Here is a 13,927-nt window from a genome sequence, read left to right as displayed (position 1 = left end):
TTGCCATTTTTACCTATCCATCTTACCTATCCATAAACAAACGGGCTAATGAACGAGTATGTATGAGACATCTAGACTTTAAGAAATCTAATGACTTGTATACCCTTCTGCAAATCTTACCTCGACAGCTCAACGTGGCGCAGCGGTGACCCTGGCTGTTCGACAGTGACGGTAGCGGAGTGTATTCTCCAGCAGATCTAACCATGCTATCAAGGTGTCAGACTGTCAGCTCAGCGTTGGAGCTGATTCCTCTATAATCCCTCTTTCTGAGGCTGTAAACCAGCTAAGTTGAGGAGGTAAACGTGCCACTGACAGCCCAGCCACTGGGTGGCTGAAAACAATGGCTAAAACAACATGGAAAACCAAGTCTCAGTTCTCTACATGTTCCTCGATCCTCACTCCGGAGGCAGTGAGGCATTCGAACGAGGAGAGGCTGCAAAGAATCTCAGGTGCCAGGTTGCCAAAAGGAAACCGGACAACTCTCTCAGTGTGCACTTATAACTGCAGAACACTGACGAGAGAGGAATTGATAAACCATGTCATGGAGGAAATGGCAAAAACAGCCTGTGATGTGCTGGGTGTTTGTGAAACACGACAAAAAATGGAGATGGAGGTCAACTGGAGGGATAGAAGCACGGTCATTCTGGGAAAAGGAGAAGGCACGAGGACAGTTGGAGGAGTCGGATTCATCATAAACAAGGAATGGTCTTCGAAAATTGTCTCATGCCATTTGAAGTCATCACATATCAGGGTTCTTTACCTCTGATTGACCCGAAATAGTACCCTCAAAATCATCCAGATCTATGTTCCCACAAGTGCATGCGAAGATGATGATGTGGAAGGATTCAATCAGGAACTGGAGGGAACCCTCATCCAGAGTTCCACATATACGATTGTGATGGGAGATTTTAACGCCAAGGTTGGAAGTGGGAGAGAGGGTGAAAAGTTCATAAGAAGGTATGGTATCGGAGAACGAAATGCGCAAGGAAAATGACTAGCTATATTAGCAAAGACAAAGAGACTGTTCATTGGTAATACCTGGTTCCGAAAGAAGGCCAACAAAAGATGGACCTGGATCGCACCAAACGTGAAGACAAAAAATGAAATCGATTACTTTCTGATCGATAGACGATGCATAGTGCAGGATATTTCAGTAGTGCCATCATTCAATATCGGTAGCGATCATCGCCTACTGTGAGCCAGACTCACATTCACTAGAGAAAAGGTGCTGTGTATGGCAAACAGAAGTCACCAACTGGTAGCTTTTGACAAGGCAATCCTGAAGGAAAACATTTCTAGGGAAGATTGCAGCCTCCTGGACAACGATTATGAGAACTTCAGTAAGAGACTGAAACGGTGTGTGAAATCAGCTGAGCGTGAAAGACGAAGACGAGCTAGAGGAAGAATCTCAGAGAATATAAAGATTTTATTGGAAAAGACAGGCTTGAGTACTCCCTTCTCTGCAAGCTCATATGAATGAAGTTGAAGGAAGACTTTGAGAAATTTCGAACCGAAAAGCTCCTAAAGGCTGCTGAAGATTGTAAAAGTCTCAAAAAATGCAAACAGGAACTGGCGTTGTACAGGTCATCATTATTGGTTTTGAAGAACAGGGATGGAAAATCAGTAACTGATCGAACAGAGATGGAGGCAATTTGCAGGGATTTGTATACCCAGCTGTTTGCATCCCATATAGACGTCCCAGTGCCATCGCTTCAACAAACCGATGAACACATACTCCTGGTTCTCATCAGCAAAGTCCGTCATGCAGTCTAGCAAATGAAAGAGGGGAAGGCTCCAGGCAAGGATGGTCTGACAACAGAAGTGCTTAAGGCAGGAGATCAGGAACTTTGGAAAGCTATCGCCCAAAGGTTCATCCGCTACTGGAAATCCAGAGATACCATCCAGTTGGAAAGAGTCCAATACCATCTTGCTGCATAAGAAAGGTGATTGAGAAAATATACAGAACTATTGCCCGATCTGCCTGCTTTCACATATCTATAAGTTGTTCACTAAAATAATAACAAATCGACTGTTGCGAAACCTGGATGAACAGCAACCTAGAAAGGAGGCCGGCTTTCGAAGGAATTACAGCATGATAGAACACATCTTCACTCTAAACCAACTACTAGAGCGTTCAAGGGAATACAAGTTCCCTTTGTGCATTGCCTCCTTGGACTACGAGAAGGCGTTTGACAGCGTAGAGACTAACGCCGTTCTTGAAGCTCTTTTAGAATGGGGCATCAGCGCAAAATATATCACATTATTAAAGGAAGCAAACTCTGGCTGCAGCACGGACATATCGCTGTTGATACTCCCCTCCAAATCCCCATCGAGAAAGGTGTGACACAAGGAGATACAGTTGCACCAAAACTATTCACAGCCTGTCTTGAATTTGTTTTTCGAAGAGCAGACTTGAAAGGGGGGATTAATATCAATGGCAAGTGGCTACACCATCTCAGCTTCGCAGATGATATAGTGCTGATAGCTGGAAATACAGCCCAGCTTGAGAGAATGCTTAAAGAACTGAACGTGAAAAGTAGTCAAGTCGGATTAAATATGAACTGGTCGAAAACAAAATACATGAGATCAGATGTTCTGCCAAGAACCCAAATAACTCTTAGAGGAGAGCAGATCCAAGAGGTTGGTAAATACGTTTATTTGGGCCAGGAAGTCAACATGCGCCACGATCAGAGGGCGAACTGTTGCGCAGAAAAAAAGCTGGATGGTGTGCATTCAATGACATCAAGGACATCCTCCAAGGAAATATCAGCAAAACAACTCATGCAAATCTTTTTAACTCAACTGTACTTTCAGTGATGTTATATGGCAGCGAAACATGGTCGCTGACAAAGATTGAAGAACATCAACTGTCTGTCACACAGAGGGCGATGGAACGAACATTTTTGGGCATTTTGCTCTGCGATCACATCCCCAATGAAATAATTAGGGAGCAATCTGGAGACGTTGTTGTTGAAAGCAGGCTCAGCAAAATGCGGTGGGCAGGACATGTGGCCCGAGTCAGCGACAACATATGGACCGCAGCTATATCCTAGTGAGATCCGCGAGAACAGAAACGGCCACGCGGTCGGTCTCCAAAGAGGTGGGATGATTTCCTAATGAGGAGATATGGACAAGCATGGCAAAGGATGGCCAGAGCGAGAGAAGATTGGAAGATGTGTTGTGATCGGCTCAATCTCAATTGATGAAGGACCGGCAGTCTACCCTGATTTTTTGCACAGATTGTAGCTACACCAATGTAGCTGGAGTCCTCCAAACCCCTAGTATACCATACCACAATGACCTGCATCTTTGAGTCTTCTACTAATTTCAAACTCAATCTTTGATATCTGATAGCAAGGAGACCCTTGCTGTTAAAAGTCATTTTTGCATCAGGGCGGCAAATCTACACTAAAGGTTTGAACCATATTAGCTATACAGTACTTGCACAATCTCCCTCTCCTTCCCACCAGTGCAAACAAACCCCAAAGCAAAGCTCACAGATGCCAGATGAGCCCACCAAGCAACACCTTTGTCGTAAATACTTCTGGTTTTAATCCGAAATATAATCACAAGTTATATTCAAATAATACATTATAAGAACATTCAGGTTGCAAAATCAAGGAAACAAAAGCTAGGAAATGCCCTAAATAAGTTGTTCATAGTCTTATTGCAGCCCCTTTGTGGTTTTGTATATAATAGTGCCCAACATCACATTGGAAGACTGCGGCAAAACCAATAACAGAAGCCCAGAGCCTTAAACACAAGAAAACATTCTCTCTCTTTTGCAACCCTTTGCCTCATTCACTGTCCACCTATTAGACAAGGGTCCTGTAGAATTAGCTTAGCCTACAATGACTATTTTCCCCTCACACTTTCAAAACAAACAAATCCCCCAGGTATGGTACATTAGGAACATCAGGTGCTCTATAGTGCACATAAAGCAAATTCCCAAATCACTTATTTTTATCTCGGGAACTCACTATTAGGTGTTTATGAGGGCTGTCAATCGCAGTTAATGCATGTGATTAATGCAAAACAAATTAGATTTAAAAAATGGTTGTGATTAATCACAGTTTCAATCACAGTGTTAAACAATTATAGAATTTAAATTTATTATAAATATTTTGGATGTTTTTTCTACATTTTCAAATATATTGATTTCAATTACAACACAGAAGGTTTTACATTGTTTTGTTGTTGAGTGAAGTTATGTAAAAAATAATTTTACATTTATAAGTTGGACTTTCACAATAAAGAGATCACATACTACAGTACTTGTATGAGGTGAATTGAAAAATACTATTTCTTTTATCATTTTTACAGTGCAAATATTTGTAATCAAAAATAATATAAAGTGAGTGCTGTACACTTTGTATTTGTTATAACTGAAATCAATATATCTGAAAATGTTTATAATAAATTTAAAATGGTATTCTATTTGATTAAGTGTGATTATTTTAATCATTTTACAGCCCTGGTGTTTATTATTTCTTCTCCTTCCAGTCACAGCATTTAATTTATGTAGTAAGCCTGTAACAGGGTGGCTTGCCCCTTAAAGGCTGGAAGGCTAGTCATCCCTGATAACTGAATGAGCCACACCTGAAAAAGATCAGGTGGTCTTCCCATAAAGAGTAGCTGAAAGAGCGGGGAAGCTTAGGAAATTGCAGGGAGCGAGAAAGGCTCTGGCAGGAAGATTCTGATATCAGGGGTGTTTGGAGGCCAGGATCCAGTGAACAGGAGATTCCTGTGGAAGACCCTGACTGGGTGTGAGCCCAAATGCCAGAGCTAGAAGGCTGCGCTCTAGCTAGGAAGAGTTGGGCAGTCTGGCTTTGAGAACAGATTGGGATATAAGAAGAGCTCCAGTTGTGACTGAAGATGCCAGAAGTAAATGCGAGCTTTTGTATTGTGGTGATGGACTTTATTTTGGGACCCTGAGAATTGTTGTGAACTGTTTGTTATTAAACCACCCCTAGATTCAGGTTGTGAGAGAAGCCTTCGTGCCCTGAAGAGGGGGAAAACGGTGGCAGGGTGCCACAGAGTGACCTCTAGCCATGGGGGGTGAGGGTGCATGAGAGGCAGCTGACCTTGTAACAAAGCCATATTTGTTAAATATACAGAACCAAAACAATCAGAGCCATTAATGAATAGCAATCTGCTACTGCAAAATAATGTGGAATATTCACTTAATGTAGGAGTATGATATTTATAATAGATGTATATTGTAATAAAACGTAAGATTTCTAAAGGACAAATTCCTATGACAGACCTTGAAACATAACTAAACTACAACAAACAAACATCAGCAATAGAAGATTAAAGGAAACATGATTTTAGGTAACACCAAACCACAGTTGCCTAGGTTGCCAATGAAATCAGTGGGGATAACCATGTGCAGGGTTCCACAGACAGAGAGCTGAACGTAAAAGGTTTTTTCTTTCATATAACTAAACAGGATTTAGAGAGAGCAAGTTTTCTTCTACACTCAAAAGAAACTCAAAAGTCTGATCACGAGAGAATGTGTACGTGTGCAGAATTCCATGAAGTGACCAAAAAAATGCTATGACACTAACGTGCACAATCAGGCTCAATATGACATGGTTTAAAAACTTAGCCACAGTTTGCTTGTTTACCCAGAAATGATGAATTTATGTAGAGTAGATCAGTATAATCATTCCATGAAGAGCACTTACCACCAGAATCAAGCACTCCCACTAGCAATGAAGAGAAAGCTTCCACTTACCTGGAAAATAAAAACAAACATAAAATTAAAGGTAGCTCTTGAGCAGCTGTTCTTTCAAACAAGCAAACATGGCACTGGAGTTTGGGGATTTGTTTGATTTTAACTTGACAAGAAACACTCAGATGTTTTTCAGGGTGAGGTAATAAGGCACATGTAGCCTGCACTAGTAGTAATGTCACTATCACAGAGTTAACCAGCTCTCCCAGCAGGATGTGCTCTTAATTCACAATGGGTTACAAGCTAAGTGTGGAAGGGAAGTAAAAATTCAAGGAAGAAAACAAAAAACAGAAACAAAGGAAAAAGGTGCTCTCAGAACGGTGTTTGAACTGACCATTATTCATAATTCCTCCACACTGGCCACCTGAGAACATTTTCCTGTTTCCTCCTCAAACTAATTCACGAGTATTTAAGGGCCAGTGCAAAGAACAATCAAATAGGGCCAAATTCAGCCCGCAGTTACAACTGGTGCAGTTCCATTGATTTCAAATTATTTGCTCATTTTGGTGGTGCTGCTTGAGTGCAAATGCAGTGGAATTTTACTGGTATTTACAGTGTTGTTGCTGTATTGAATGTATTATACATCTACCTTTTCAATTAATGGAGGGTTCAAAGGTATCAGATTGACAACACAGGAAAATGAAGTCTTCTGCTGTACAATACCTTTGGAACCAGAAACAGTATGAAAGAAAATACAAATCAACTTAATGGAAATTTAAGTAAAATAGTTTTTAAAAATTACTGGCATGTGGATGGGATTTTTTAGAAAGTTAAACATTTTGTCTTCTGAAAAATTCATCTTCAACTACTGTAAATCCCTTTCTAGTAGTTAGTATGTGCTCTTAGAATACAGTTTAGCTCTAATGTACAACTTTCCCACCACTTAGGATAGCCACAGGAAACAGATAATGTACAAGGACACATTAAAAAAAATCAGACCAAAGCCCCCCATTTAACTATGCCTAATTTAGCCATCATAGGAAATGTTTGATCTAATTTTTGAAAAGAAAAAAGCTCTGCATTTCAATAAGGAACTTTGAAAGCCCGTTGAACAGAAACAAAGGACTTCCTAGAGTATATTTATAGTATACTTTATAATAAACCTCCATCTCCCAGAACCATTTTAAATAGCATGCCTGCAAATGTGCCCTTCTGGCATATACTTTCTAAAATGTATTGAATCATTTTTAAAAAGTAACAAAAATATTCACATTCTTTTGAGACATAAAAGGCATACAGTTAGAAGCTACAATGATACATCTCACAGTATAACACTGGTCTCTTTTTCTTTCATTAAAAAAGCCAGAGAGCGAGGGAGCGAGAGATTAACATGTCTCCCCACGCACCAGCATGATTAGAGCTCCCACTAGCTAGTCCCTTAACAGACTGGGGTTACTAGTTTTGAACATCCACAGTTAACTGCTCTTCCACAGGGAACTTTTAGTCATGAAATGTACAGATCAATGCAGGTACATAGTGTGTATAAAAACAGAGGTTTTACAATGGAAGTGTGCTTTAATTCCCTCAATAACTATTTGAATTTCAGCACGGCTAAGAGCGGTTATAAAATATCACCATTAGTCTGGTGGATGCTTTGTACACTGGCAAGAAACCCCAAACCTGTGAGTGTATAAGCGTTCCAGACTGACTTGCCTCTCTGTTGCATAAAATTGTGAGGGTAAACTATTTATTATCCACATTTAGATAGTTGGAGTGTCCATAACCTAGAGAGGACCTGAGCACTGCACTTAATTCAGTAACTTAATTAATACCAACCCAGGCCTAATGGCCCAATAGCAAACATCCCTTTTACCTGTACCCTCATCCTTTCTATTCAGAAAAGATGGAAATAAGGGATGTTAAATGGTCACAAGTCAAATAACCAAATCACAGATTTAAGAGTTATGAGTGTTTAAGCCCTGACTCTGCATGCTTAACTTTACAAAGGAACTGCTATAATGATTTAGCCATCCCTTCATTTACTAAGACTTATTATTTAGCTTGCAGCTCTCCTATGATTCATGGATGACTCTACTTACCTCGCCATATATTCCCCCCTTCAGATCACCTCAAGCATTACATTTCCTAGGTCCCTTAGGAAGGTTTGTGTTATTTTAAAAAAAATCTTAAAAGAAAAAAAAAGTTTTACCTATCTGAAGGGACATCCCATTTTTCATATATCTGTTTTCACATTTGAAATACAGTACAGTACTTCATTATGAAGCTTACAAAATCGCTTCCCTCCTGAAACCACAACACAGCAGAATTCTGCTTTGCCTATGTGCCAGATATGTACAGTACTGTCTTTCTAAAGCTTCCTGGACAATTTTCCCTTGTAGTAATGACAAGAAGTGGATATTGGTGGTTTCTATAAGCATAATAGCAAGTCTGACCATAAATATGTACATCTTACTGTTAACACTTTTGAAGTCATCACCTGTACATTGCCAACTTAAAGGAACACAAGAGAAACTCTCCTAGTAAGGATAAAAGGCTAGATAAATTTAAAAAAAAAACCACTTGCAGATATTTCCCTGTAGGAAAGTCTATGCTAGAATTTATTTTAGGAGAATTGTTGAAATACCCACAATATCACATGCTCTCTGTGATTCTCACAGATGAGAATCACAAGCAATTGAACGACAGTATTCCAAGAGAATATGATATGGTATGATGGTGTGGATGGCAGTACAATACTTTAGCAAGTGAGACCACCAGATCTGGTAGTGCCTTCATGCATGTGAAGGTATTTTGGAAGCAGTGCAGAGGTACTATCAGCACTGCCAGTCATCAGGAAAGGAAACTGGACAGGTGAGATAAATCAAATGTGGGACCACAATTCCAGAAACCTGGAACTAGCAAGTTGTGGATACAGCTAAACATGAAGAATGTGTGTTATCCCCTTCGTCCCATTCCCTTCCCTACATATACATACCCCTTTTCTTTGCCTGGTCTTAAATTAAGTACAAATAAGTAAGGGGGAATAGGAGTTCTAAGTCCCTGTGTGGGCTTGAGTCCTTGAGTCTAGGACACAGAAGTAAGCAGTACTCCAAGCCCCTTCTCCTCCTCCCCTAAACAGATGGGCAGAGCCTCAGCTCAACTTTCCTCCCACTTCCCCCGTTACTTGTCGGCCAACACAGGTGTGGGACTGGTAGTTTTAGGAATTACTATCCCAGGAAGCAGGGGAGGAATTGTGATTAAGGTACATCAACACTGCAATAAAAGACCTGAGGCATGGCCACGGCTGGCCCAGGACAGCTAACTCGAGTTTGCAGGGCTATAAAATTACAGTACAGATGTTCTTGCTCTATCTGAAGACCAGGCTCTGAGATCCTGCAAGTGGGGAGGGTCTCTAAGCCCAGCTCTAGCCCGAAAATCTACATTGCTATTTTTAGCTCTGAAGTCTGAGTCCAAGTCAGCTGAACTGGAATCTGAGACTTGGTGTTGCAGGTTTTCTAATGGCAGTGTAGACGTACCCTCAGGCACAATGCCTCCTGGGGCTGTTTCCTGTGTAGGTACAATTGATGCACTACTCCTTGCTCGAAGCTGTGCCTAAAGTAAAAATTTGGACCTCTGTTTTGGTACAGCATCTAGAACAGAACTAGGTCTTGTGGAATCTGGCAAAAAAACAAACCTCAAAATCCCCTCTACACACAGCTTGCCCAGGTAGAATTTTAATTTAACACTTTAAAAGGCTTCCTTCACCCTGTCTTGTGTCAGATTCTGTCACCCTCACCTTACTCTGCAGGTAACCTCATTTATTTTAACTGGGCCAACATGGGTAAAGGTGGAAGAATCTGGCCCTACCTGCTTTTACTGATCACAGACTGGACACTAAGGCCAGATTCTGCCACTATGATCAAAACCAATGAAACTAGATGCAGAGGAAGGTACTACTCATCATGAGTGTGGGTGACTGAATTGGGCCCACAGTGGGAATTTCATTCTCATGCGGGCAGCTGGAATAGCTGATTGTCCTCAGTTTGGGAGGGGAGAGTGGGAGTGAGATGATTTTGTTGTTGTTACTGTTTTAACTGTGTTTGGCCCTATTGCAATATCAGGTTTAAGAGTCCCATTCCATTAGCTGAATAACATTAGTCTGTAGTTAGTTTTCTTTGTGAGGGAGCAGTAATGGCAGGCATCTGCTACATCTGCTTAAGAGAAGAGCAATGGCCTTTAAAGGCTGGGAGTAACTTAATAAACTTTAACCAGTATAACAACAATAAAATAGTAACGATATTTTTAGTTTTGGCACATGTTATGATACAGTTTGGTAGTTTGAGCTGTTTTCTGATAGGCTTGGAATTACTACCACCCTTTGTTTTAGCCTCTAATAAATGCCTTCATTTTGGCCAGTAATTTCAATTCCTGGTGCTCTTGCTCTCTCTGCCTCATTTCACCATGTGTAAAACAGGGATAATAATTCCTCTCTCTGGCACAGTTTGTCTGTTATATCCAAATAGACTGTACACGCTTCAGGGAAGGTATTGTCTTATTTTGTGGCTGTTCAGCATCTAGCATGATGGAGCCCCAACTGAAGTTGTGACCCCTAGAGACTACCGCAATAAATCAACCACAGCAATTTCCCTGCTGATGTTTATTCCAAAGAGTATGTTCTGTGCCTCCTTGTTTGAGTTTGGCCAGGTGTAGCAGGGCTACTTCATGCTTCAAGTTGGTAAATTCTCACATTCTCATTTAAGTGTAAGAAACTCTTTCCTTTTGAGCTGCATTACGACTTAAGTCACAAAAACCACAATGCAATACCACATCTTTATGAAATAAACTTTTCTTTTTCCTGGTGGCTACTAAGACTGTCAGCGTCTCCTCTGGCCAGCAGTTTGAGAACTGTCCTACCAGTACTTTGTATGGCTTTCTGCAGTGGGATCCTGACGGCTTTGATATATTTGAGAGCGAGAGAGAGACATACACACAAAGACACCATCTTCTACAAATGTTGAGCTGTAGAATCTCATTAAGCCATGCATCTAAAATTGTTTTGTCTCCACCCAAATCCAATAATCCTAATTCTTTTTCTTTGCTTCATGCAGGTTTTCTAACAATTCTATAGCTATATTCCCCCTTCAACACAGCATATGCTGTGTTTCCAAGACCATCACTTTTGTTATCCTGTCCATCTGCATGATTTGGATTTCTACAATATTTACCCATGTTGCAGATTTTTCCACTTGCTGTGACAATGTCATTTTGCATTTTCTCCCACTCCACACTCCTTTTCAAGTCATCAGTTTTTTATTTCCTCAAGTGGACATTTCTATAGAAATTTTCATAGACATGTCCAGACTTGATGTGGCACCAACAAAAAAAAAAAAGGTCAAACCATGGCATTCGTGCAGAATTGATAAGATGACCTTTTGTCTGATACTGGTCTGGGCATCTCTAAATGTAAAATAACAAGAAGTTCTTGCTTATTTTTCAGTTCTGGCATTTGTTTTTGTTAGTAAGTTCTGAAGTATCAAAGAGTTACATTGGGTATTGTCATCAAGGTTAAATTTTTCAAAAGCATAAACTGATTTAGGTGCTCAAGTTCCAGTGACTTTCAAATTTTGAGAACTTGTGAGAATTGTGAGAAACTTTACCAAAATGATGGCTGAATATGAGTCACAGAGCAAAAGCACAACAATCACTTGCCTATCTCATTCACTTGGTAAGTCCTACCTGAGGTGGAAGAGAGAATTTAAACAGAAAAATGTGAATGGTAACTGGGAACTATTTAAGAATATATTACTAGAGTCCCAAAAAAGATAATCCCACTATTGAGAGACAAGGCTACACTGCTCTCGCTCTCACTCACTGTGTTTAAATAAATAAAACAGATATAAAAAAGAAGATGAAAGCAATGAGGAACTGTAGGAAACTGATAATGGAAGAAAACATCAAGATTAAATCTATGGGCAGCAGTATTAAAGATGATACCAACAGTGGTTGGTTTTTTTAATTTTTGTTTTTTTAAAATATATTAGGAACAAAAGGAATTCTAACTTCAGTATTGGTCAGTTGGTAATGGTAGAACTGTCAATAATAATGAAAAAAAGGCAGATGTGTTCAATAAATATTTCTTCTCTGTATTACGATGACATATTTTCCATTACAACACTAATTCAAGATATTAAAGAGCAGCTAGTAAAATTAGACATTGGTCTGGATAATTTGCATCCAAGAGTTTTAAAAGAACTGGGCATGGAGCAATTTGAACTGTTGATTTTTAATAAAGTCTTGCAACAAGGGGGATGTTCCATAGGACGAAAAGAATGTTCATGTTTTGCCAATATTTAAAAAGTGTCAATGAGATGACCTGGTTAACTATAAGCCCACTGGCCTGGTATCAATTCCAAGCAAAATAATCGAACAGCTGATGTGGGACTGTCTTAATAAAGAATTCAAGAGGGTAATTAATGCCAAACAACATGGATTTATTAAAAACATATCCTGTTAAACTACTTGATATTTTTAATGAGATTACAAGTTTGGGTGATAAAGGTAATAGCGTTGATGTAGCATACTTAGACTTCTATAAGGCATTTGACTTGTTTGCAACAGTTGACTGAGAAACTAGAATGATGACACACAAATAGATTAGAGAGTGGCTAACTAATTGGTCTCAAAATATAACCCAAAATGGACCCTTCCCCGTTTAGCTTCCACTGGTGCCAGTAGATAGGGACCACACACAGTCAACATCACAGGCTATACCACAATAAGATACAAAAAATAATACATACTGTAAGTAATACAGAGTTAAGCAAATACCAAGTCTGTTTGAACTATAATATTCTTATCCACTGGATGAATTAGGAGTCATATTATTCTTATGATGGCATATCACTATTCATTCTTATGCAAAATCCTAGTGATATCAACTGCAAAAGTGTCAGGCATTTAAATCGTATTTTACAAAAGGAAGATACCACATGTCTCATCAAATAGGACACACCAAGTATTACTCTGACTGCATGGTAATTCTCTATAAGATATCTCTTATTACTGAACATATTTAACATGCAAAGTCCCATAAAGTAGCATACACAAGCATTTTACTCACTACCCTGGATCTTTGCATACTAAAGATAATGCACAATACAACTACTGCTTAGAAACACCATTCCTTATCATGAAGAACAGATTGACAGCAATAATGTCACTGGAAACATTTTTTGCCATTCTGTCCTAAAATCAGATGAGATTATTTGCACCAGTTATATTAGAGAATAGAAAATGATGCCTCTGCATTGACAGCATATATACAACAATGTGATTTGAAATGGCCAAGGTGTTAATCTCTGACACACCAACAGAACCACCATGAACTTTTATTAGAGCTAGTTGGTGCTGCTGTGCCAGTCCCGGAGGGATATTGGCCAAAGGTGAGACTTTGTACCACGTTTCCAGTCTTCTGTCTCAAAAAAGAAAAAGACTCCTGTAGGTCCCAATTCAACAGTCCATCTCTATTCAGCTAACAATTTAAGCACAAGCTTAACTTTAGGCATATGCTTGGGATTCAATTAAATTTTATGCTTAAATCTACACAAAGACCCTAAATCAGCAGAAGCTGTGGTTTTTCTAAGTCTGAATTCAGATCGTCTCAGTACAGCTGATCCCAAATTGTGCAACCTTTAAATAAGGCAAGATAAACATTACCTAGCTTTGCTTCTGTTTTACAGCTTGTAATGTAGCCAAGCACAGAAGAATCGCCATATGCTCTAGAACAACAGGAAAATAGGAGACAAAGTATTTTAGTTCAAATTTTATTTTTAATAAAACTTCAACTATCCAGAAAATGCCAAACCTATTTTCCAAAATCTAAATGCATATTCTAGGGATTGGTATATAGGCCACCAGCTTGATGTAAAACACTGGATATATAAAAAAAATCAACCAGATAAAAAATTCTTTCTTCTGGCCAGTACGCTGAAGAACTTCCATAAACCATCAGTGCATGCTGTAACATCCTATTTTTCGTCCACCTCATTAGATCCAGTTTAAGGTAGAATTAGGGGCTGCACAAACTCTGAAGGAACCTGCAAAAATGCCTGCAAGATGGAGATAGATGATGACCACAGTTGCTGCTCATTAGTTTGTTTGCATGTTGGATGTTTTTCTGATTATAGTTACTCCATGATTTAACAGTAGGAGGCTAATGGAAATGTTGTTCACTGCAGTGGCAGACTAAGT

The 13,927-nt window shown here is 39.5% G+C and overlaps 1 protein-coding gene across 4 annotated transcripts in view; it reads right to left on the bottom strand.

Annotated features, from left to right (window-relative positions):
- SASH1 (SAM and SH3 domain containing 1) overlaps nucleotides 1-13,927 on the bottom strand; it is an 835,969-nt gene that overhangs the window by 442,322 nt on the left and 379,720 nt on the right. The window contains exon 2 of one of the 4 annotated variants that reach the window (XM_074948577.1): nucleotides 5,691-5,740. The exons of the other annotated variants lie outside the window; for them this stretch is intronic. The gene's annotated coding sequence lies outside the window, so the exon portion shown is untranslated. The remainder of the gene's footprint in view (nucleotides 1-5,690; nucleotides 5,741-13,927) is intronic. 4 annotated transcript variants of the gene reach the window in all.

Source organism: Natator depressus, chromosome 3, assembly GCF_965152275.1.
Source record: "Natator depressus isolate rNatDep1 chromosome 3, rNatDep2.hap1, whole genome shotgun sequence".
Classification (NCBI taxonomy): Eukaryota; Metazoa; Chordata; order Testudines; family Cheloniidae; genus Natator; species Natator depressus.
Note: the sequence above shows the minus strand (reverse complement) of the source record. Positions and strands in the feature narration are given on the sequence as shown.